This window comes from Lycium barbarum, chromosome 3, assembly GCF_019175385.1.
Source record: "Lycium barbarum isolate Lr01 chromosome 3, ASM1917538v2, whole genome shotgun sequence".
NCBI classification, from domain to species: Eukaryota; Viridiplantae; Streptophyta; class Magnoliopsida; order Solanales; family Solanaceae; genus Lycium; species Lycium barbarum.
Window position 1 is genome coordinate 31,083,704 of NC_083339.1, and position 9,134 is coordinate 31,092,837.

Below are 9,134 nucleotides of genomic sequence, written 5' to 3' on the forward strand. Positions count from 1 at the left end.
AAACGATAATGGTAATGATGAGACTAAGTCTAGATATTCTAAAGCCTATGATATGATATCTTCACGAAGTTCACGCTACGAATATGATATGACATTTTACGAATCTAACGATCCTTGTATGACTCCTTGATGTTATTCATTATTGCTAGACCCATCTTATGATGCTAATTCTTCCAAGGAGAGGTATGATGATCATGATTACTCCATAATGGAATCGGGGGTTCTCGACCTTACGTCACCCCGGTATAGTTATAGATTATCTTTGAATGCTAATGCATGTTTATGATAAGTTTACAATAAGTTTATGATAAGTATATGATGATGAGATTCCACCGTGCGTAGACGGTCGGACATGTCACCGCGAAGATGGGCTGCATATGGCCACCGTGCCTAGAAGGCCGGACATGTCACCGCGAAGGTGGGCTGTATACGGCCACCGTGCCTGGAAGGCCGGACATGTCACCGCAAAGGCGGGCTGCATATGATTACACTGTGACAACACTAGTGGGCGGCATATGATGGTTACCTGGTTGCGGGTTAACGGCGATGGTACATGTGTTAGGTTGATATATGTGATATGTGTAGAACGCATTTTTCCCTTAAAGGTTAAGCAGGTTATATCTTTGCCTCATATTTCATGATTTCCTTATTATGTCATTTTTATTCATGCCTTACATACTCAGTACATTTATCGTACTGACGTCCTTTTTTTTGGACGCTGTGTTCATGCCCACAGGTAGATAGCGAGACAGCGCGAATCTGTAGGAGCTTATCAGCGGACTTACAGTTGCACTCCATTATTCTGGAGGTGCTATTTTTGATATATTATTTCGTGTATATGTTTTGGGCACGACGGGGTCCTATCCCGTCCTTATGTCTAGTACTCTAGTAGAGGCTCGTAGATGCGTATGTGTGGGTAGTTAATGGCACATAATGGTCATAATTTCTTCTTGTATATCATTTTTGATAGCCGAAAGGCTTATGTGTATAAAAGTAGATATGTTCTTGGAAGTGATAATGGTTTTTCCTATGCCTAGAAGTGTGAGACTAATAAATGAATGCAGAATATGTGTGATGAGTAATGGAATGAGTGGTGCTCAGTAGTAAGCTCCGGGTACCCGTCATGGCCCCTAGTTGGGTCGTGACAAAAGTGGTATCAGAGCAGTTCCTTTCTAGGGTGTGTCTACGAGCCGTGTCTAGCAGAGTCTCGTTTATGGGTGTGAAGCGCGCCACCCTTATAAAAAAGAAGCTGCAGGGCATTTAGGAAATATGACCATTCTTCTTATTAATAGATCGTGCCATAGAGCCATGTTATAGATTTTCTCCTCCCTAATTATGCGTTATGATTTCAAAAATACCGGTGAAAAGAAAAGCTTCCGCCACCCAAAAAGGCAAGGCTACCATAGCACAGCGAGTGGAGAGGGAGCCACCAACGGATGTAGAAGGAGGTGAATCTCATGATGAGGTTCCATCTTATACCTCTCACTATCCACCTATTCTAGAAGAGCAAGAGGGGGCTTCAGCTCCAACTCCTATGCCTACTGTTCCTCCACCGGCTGCTTCGGGACAACAAATGACCGAAGCTATTCAGTTATTGACGCAGTTAGTTGCCGCTCAGGCACAGCGGCAGAGTGCGGGTCCAAGTGATAGGGCGACTAGTACTAGAGCCCGCAAGGTTTCATTGATGAGATGTTGAGAACATTGAAAATTATCCATGCCTCCGAAACTGAATCTGTGGAGTTGGCATCTTATAGACTTCGGGATGTGTCGGTTCTTTGGTATAATAATCACTACAAGAAAACTGGCTATTAGCGACGGGAAAATTGGTCCCTGAAAGTCTAAATCCGGTCCCTAAAATTCATTAGCGACCAGAAAAATCTGGTCGCCACCCGTCGTTATAGGCTCTGCCGCTAAAGGTCAATAATGACGGGACATAGCTCCCAGTCCTTAAAACACTTTAGCGACCGGAAATACTCTGGTCCTTAAAGTACATTTAGGGACCATTTTGCTGGTCCTAAACTTATATATAGAATAGCTTCTACTGGTTAAAGAAAGTCTTTAAGAACGAGAAATATGGTCCTTAAAAGTGCTTTTTACCGACCATAAAATTTTGTCCCTGGATGATATATATTCTTTTCCAAGAAACATTATCCAATGTTTAATATATATATATATATATATAAACACAAAATTATCAATAATGTCATGCTTGCATAAATAAGTATATAGAAATCGTAACATCCCACTAGTAACTGTACAACCATGAACTGTTTACAAAACCACTTAACAAGAAAAGTAATTGTCCTAAGCAACCAACAAAAAGATGACCAATTTATCATTTATATCAATTCTTGAAAAGTTGTTGCCTGACTTGTAGCTTCAAGTCTTCTGACCCTGTAAAAGGTATAAAACAAATGCTCCTAAGAAATTATAAGATCACATAGTATTTAAAGATAACTTAATACTAATTGCATACATGAAGAACAACAATGGAAAGGAACACCTGAATACGGTATACTTCCCTCTTCTTCCCAACTTTTTTGGAGCGAGATACTAAATAAGTAAATAAAGTATCAGTTATTCCTCCGCTTCATTACTCCTCACTCCCTTACTTCATCACTACACACGTTAAAATCAATTAAAATGCTAAACCACATTTGTCTAATAGCACTGAAACTCTGGCCACGAAAGGTAAAAAATTCAGAGATTTGACCAAGTCTCCCCATTTAGTCATTTTCTGAACATCAGTATGTAACATTAGTAGCATGAATAGGAGAAGCCAAGAAAAAACAAAAACTAAGCTAACTGAAATTCTATTGGCCCATAAAAGATAAGAGTAAGACTAGAAACGATACAGAAAATGCAGTGAAGTAACTGTCAAAACACAGACAATATAAAGTAAAGTGGAAAAGCAAAAGAAGGGGAACAATCAAAATACATGAGCAAATTCATGAATATTAAGCTAATATTTCTCCTTGTTCAAATCTGAAAGCCACCGAAAAGTGGTTGAGCATAAAAAATTGCTTAGCTATGGGGTCAAATAAGATAGTCAATAGTGGGGTCTGGGACATTGTTTACTAAGTGCCTACACCCACCATGTTGGAAAACTCAAACTAAACATCTCGTGTCCCAAATTGTGTCTGTAAGACCAATGGAACAGAAATATTGCTACCCCCTTCCTAAAATAAATTTCTTGGAGTGAAAGTGATGTATATTACAAAATTTTGAAGTCATTAACAATTACTGTAGCTCCAGAATCATGCTTTATTGATTGATCTATAGGAACGACACATTTAATATCCACAAAAACTCACGTAAATTGAAGGAAAAGAGGAGAAATAACTTTCGTGCGTAGAAGTATGCGAACAACCAATTTGAAACTGTAAAGAAAAAAATAGAGATAGAACTTACCCAAGTTGATATGCTTCAAAGCTAATATAAAAGGATAAGTACTAATAAAAGGCTGCCTCCTTGGTAGCCTTCACGCATTACTTAGCAAAATAGGAAGTGTCAATATCCTGCGCCTCTAGGAGAGACTTAACACTCAATAGCCTGAAACCAAATGAAATTAAGATTAATTTCCTTATTTTCTTTGGCACACATAAATTTGGGATGCTCTTGCAAAAACAAGGTAGTTGGTGCCCATGTTGTGCACGGGCCTATGCCTGCAATTATTGTTTGTATTTTTTATACAACTACAAGATACAAAAAGAGGTTCAACATCAAGATTATTTTGTACTTGTTTCCATCATTCAATGGATTACAAAAAAGGAATAGTTTCTAAAACTGATGTAAAAGTTGAACCATGTAATGCACAATCTAGAGAATGCTTGCCAATGTCTCCCTGAAATAAAGTTAAATAAGTCAATCAGTTGGGTGGTGCAAAGCATTTTAGAGCCGAATAAAGCATTTTAGAGCTTCAACTGTACCTCTTACTCCATTGAAAGTACCAAAAGATTCAAGATACTGCTTCATCAAGAGCAGACCAAAATATAGAGAATCATGCATTATCATCTGTAAAGAGGATTAAAGCATACCCTATCAACCAAACTAAATATCACATAAGTTTACTTATTGAAAATTAAAGATAAGAACTTCACCTCCTTATTTGAGGAGTAAGTTCTGAACGTGGTTATCAAAAAAAATATTAAGGAAGTTCTAGATCTAAATACCTTGCTTCATAGCAAGAAAAGACTTATATTTTAATACTATATGCCTAACTTTAAATAATGAAATCAAAGTAAGATGCCTATGTATCAGTCGGATCTTCCAATGCACATAGAAGTCCTAAGGCTATCATATTGATTTTTTTGAGTAAAGAGAGGCTCAATAAGACTTCTCCACTATACTACTACTTAAGTATTATTCTTGAAAGAAGCCAATTTACACCTACAGGCAGCAATAATCAAAGATGATGTTAGCATAAAACAATAGCTGAAGAGGTCACCCAACCTCCAACATCTTATCCCGAAAACTGACTTTGCAGAGATCTTAAACTTCCATCATACGATAACAAAACCTGATGCTGTACAGGGCAGATTGGTTCTCTAAAAATTTAATTTTTTTCCAAATAGCCTTTATAAATTTCAGCATAGAAGGAGAATTTTTTACCATCAGCAGCATTAGAGTACTAACATAATCGCTACTGAGTAATAAAATTGCAAACCATAGGATTATAGAATACCTCATGACTCTCATGGTGAGACAAGCTAGAAACTGTGCAACCCCAATATTGGTTTACTCCTTGCCTTCCCAACCACCAATATCATACTGACCTCCTACCAAAAAGATTTATGCAAAGGAATCATCAATTGTATACTAAAGTAATAAAAATCCAAATTAAATACAATTAACTTGATGAACTCATGGGTACATATTTGTAATAGGCTACAATTTATACGTTATTGACAAGTAAATATTTATTGAAAGAAAAGGCAACACAAGGAGTCAAACCTATATAGTACACACACTCAACACCACCAGAAGGCCAAAAAAGATGTGGTAACACCTCCTCATTAGACCAATTCAAAAACCCGCTAAATCATTTAGAGATGAAAGACATGACATTGGGAGTTAAATCATGTTGTACATTTCGAGGATGAAGCCCATGAAACTATTAAAATGACAGTTTCTTTCAAAGACCTCTTCCTTAAGGATTTTCAATAACTCTAATGAGGAAATTCTGTAAATCAGAACAGAATATAGATAATAAATTATCAAAGAATAAAAATCATGTACACTCTCTTGCTAGTAAAAGAAAACTGTTAAAGCTAAAAAAGGTATAGAAAGCAGAGATGAGTAGCGTCTTCACTTACAAGATCAATATGATATCAGTTTTATTATATAATATTCTTTTGCATATATATTTTGAATCAGACCCTAATGTTTCGTTGCTTATTAACCCCATTCTCACATCCCGAACTCAGAAACCGACGTCAAATTTAGAAAACACAAAATACATCTAGAGTTACCTGTTAAACCAAAATAAATAGATCAATAAAACAACTCTTGAACTATGCGGTTACCTTAATGGAGCACAACTATATTGGAGCTGAAAGCACATTATCTGAAACCCAATTTCTCCTGTCAAAAACTTGCTTGAGATTCCACAAAGCGAACTAGATTTTAAACCAAGGAGATGAAAATACCACTAAACTGATACGCGGAGCTATTTGCTAAAAAGAAAAAATGAACAGAACATACACAATCAGTTAAAATGAACAAAAGAACATATCTAATCTGTGAAATTTTAGTTTCAGTGCAAAGAGATGAATAATTTTGTGAATATTATAAAATTCCATGAAAGAGAATGCTCTAAATAAAAGACTGAAATAGCAAACAAATACAGTAATAGACAAAAGAAGATTAGTTCATTTGTGGCTTACTAATTTTCATCAGCCACTCTATTTTAGAGATTCGAGCCCTTGATGTAAGGGTAACAAATGCTTAAACTAACTCGCAAGGCAATTTTGAGGCTAAAACAGTCTTCTATTAACTTCAATGCACTGAAGGGTTCGAAATAACCATCCAACTTTACATCACCAAACAGAGAAGAAAATAAGGATATCTTTCAGAGGAAAACATCAATTACGAGCCAAAGCATATGAATCAAAGAAGGTACTCGCCCAAAATCAGTAAGAAAAATAAATTGGACAGATGTGGTTTTACCTTTCCTAGGAAAAAAGACGGAAATACACTCAGCGAGATATATTCTAACTGAAAGCAGTTTAAAGAGGGATAAAGCTCCAAAGCTTACCCTCCAATTCATATTTTCCCTTTTCCTTTAAAGCATATTAGTTTAAAATCAAGCAAAGTGCACCACCTGCACATATTTGCTAATACAAACTTCATTGGAAATATACGATACCCGATAGTTAACTCTATTGTAGATGCTACATCAGCAATTTGCATCCTCAATGACTTTAATCTCTTTCAAGAGTAAAATGGGATATGATTCATCTCTTGTTCACTCAGCACATCACAAAAGATCGAAGACACCATAACTTTGCAAATTTTCAGCAACCCTGAAAAATGCAATCTTTCCGATATAAAATTATCTTAAAAAGCAATTCTTAAATAACCTAACAATCTCATTGAAGGGTTTCATAATTTTCCCTATACAATTTCGACGCATAGATCGAACAATAAGTAACAGAATAATACAATACAATTAAAAGGAGTTGGATAAGAAGAAGACCGACCTGTTAGAGTAAATTTTAATGAGATGGTTGACGGAAAATGACATAATTTAGCAACCCTAAAGAGAAAACTGAAAACCTAAGATATGGAGAAGAAGAACTTCTTTCAGATTGCATAAAGAAGAAACCCATTTAGGGGAAATAATTATTTAGGTGAAATATTTTTCTCGTGGGATATCTAAGGCTGAGAAATTAATTTGGGAGAGTGGCGAGCCATTCTTTGAAGATTAAGCTTGATTGAACCGGTAGCAATTATTTTGTAGCTGAATTTGGGGCAACGGCGAGCTAGTCTAGGTTTAGGGATTTTAGAGAGATGAAGTAATTTTTAGAATAAGTATTGTTAAAGTTCTTTATTTTTTTTAGTTCCTTTTACTTTTCTAGAGGAAAATATTAACCCCGGTCTTTTGTCCCGCTCAATTTAGGTTTTTAGGACCAGATTCTCATTAGTTTTGGGACCAGATTTAATCTCATCCCTAGTTTAAGGGACGAAAGTGAAATTTTGCAACCAGAAAAAAAACCTGTCCCTATATGCATATATTTAGGGACCAGATTTTCAACTCGTCCTTAAATGTTGGTCTTTGATGAGCCTTTTTCTTGTAGTGAATCCTAAGGGCCCGTGCGGATAGGTTTCTGAATCTAAAATAAGGAAATATGAGTGCTCGGGAGTATAACCTTCACTTTAATTCATTGGCTGACATGGGAGATAGGGTACACAAATTTGTGAGTGGCTTAGGGCCACATTTGTTTAAAGATTGCTTGACAGCTTCATTGCAAGAGAGGATGGATATTTTCCGTATTCAGGCCCACGCCCAGAACTTTGAAGAGCAGCAACATCCGCAAAGGGGTGAGCGCGATATTGATAGAGGGCAGAGTAAGAGGGCCAGATCTATGGGTGCTGGTAGCAACTATCAAAATGGGCCTTCTCGTTTTAAAAAATTATTTGGCTGAGTCTAACCCAATAAGGGCCAGACCCGGGCTAACGTGCAATTAAAGATAGGGCAAAGGCCTCCTTCGTTTATTTGGTTAACCAAACAAACCCCATATCTTCCTCTTTCCCTCTCTTTTGAAACCTAGAGCCGTTATGGGGGCGGTGGACCCGCGACTGTGTCACCCTTGCCATTTGTGGCAAAATTGCAGGTGTACCATGCTTTTACTAGGTCTGGTATGGCCATATTAAGTAATGCATTTATTGTTTTACAGTTTTCTTGTGAAATGTCATCCAAACACGGTATATTTCGCTATTTATGCTTTGCATTTTAGTCAATTCAACGGTAATACTCTGCAATCCATTAATTAATTTTGGTTGTTTGTGGATTTGAATCCAGGGATCCCATTGGTTCATGAAGAACCAAATGGATCGACTGGTTGAGGGTGAGATCTGACCCTTCATTTGTTTTATTATCTAATCTCGAGGGCCTTATTTTTCATTATTGCAACAAGTTTGAGCATATTGATATAAAAATATACTCACAAGACTTGAAATAGTTAAAGTTCTTTCAAAGAAAATATTTTGAAATCTTTAGATCTTTCTGAGTCAAGTAAAGAATTTATAAAAAACAAAAAAGGGAAATTTTTCCCGTTTATTTTTTGCTGGGTCCTATGGTTGAGTTTTTGGGTTTTGATGAGCAAAATCTCCATGTTTAATCTCGATATAAGGCTGCACACGAGAAAGATAACATTTTTTCCCTTTATTTCAAGCATTGTTACTTTTAGTGGCTTACTGCTGATTATGTGTTAGCTTACTGTGTGATTAAGTATGTTTTGTGTGTTTTTTGAGTTGATTAGTATAGTAAAAAAATAGTTTTATTTAGGCACTGTTAGTCTCAAATCTTTGGGTTAGCATATGTTAGCCTAGTCTGTGTCTTTTAATCTTCTGAGCAGGTGATGTAGTCATGTTCATGACCTGTTAGCTCATTTCCTCTGTTAAGTTTAATTCTATAGTTTGATGAAAATTTGATAATACCACTATAGATGGACTAAGTGTATTAAATAACCAAGCCTGTTTGGAGTCATATTACTTGTTAAGATGATTGTGTTCAACATGTTTAACTTCTGCCATATAACACCACTTGTTGATCTGAATCTTATTTAATATAAGTACCATGCTTGTCCTGTTTATTTCTATGCATTGCTTGGAAGGATCAGGTTTAGTTTCTGCAAACCACCTAGAATTTTGGTCCAGGGAGTTCACTACTATGAAACTTGATGGACATTCTGAGTTTGTCAATTGTGTTGATGTGGTTTAACTTCCTATACTGGATCCTCCTATTTGATTGCTTGTATTGAGCTTTGATTAATATGTACAAAAAATGGTTAGGTGCATGTTAGACAGTTCACAGATTCCCTTATTTTGATACCATGACCAATATGCTTAACCTCTTATCTAACTTAGACTAATCTGTAAACTGATATTGATACTTAAGGTATGTCCATGTC

General features: G+C 36.3%; 1 long non-coding RNA gene across 2 annotated transcripts; it reads right to left on the minus strand.

The window, feature by feature from the left end:
* Positions 1 to 2,253: 2,253 nt before the first annotated feature.
* Positions 2,254 to 6,993, minus strand: LOC132633835 (uncharacterized). Of its 2 annotated transcripts, XR_009579856.1 has the most exons (4): positions 6,702 to 6,993; positions 5,526 to 6,524; positions 4,685 to 4,778; positions 2,254 to 4,014 (listed from the first exon to the last, which is right to left on the minus strand). It is a non-coding gene; the product is annotated as an uncharacterized LOC132633835 (long non-coding RNA). The 2 variants fall into 2 exon arrangements; XR_009579857.1 differs by having other exon boundaries at positions 4,685 to 6,524.
* Positions 6,994 to 9,134: the final 2,141 nt, after the last annotated feature.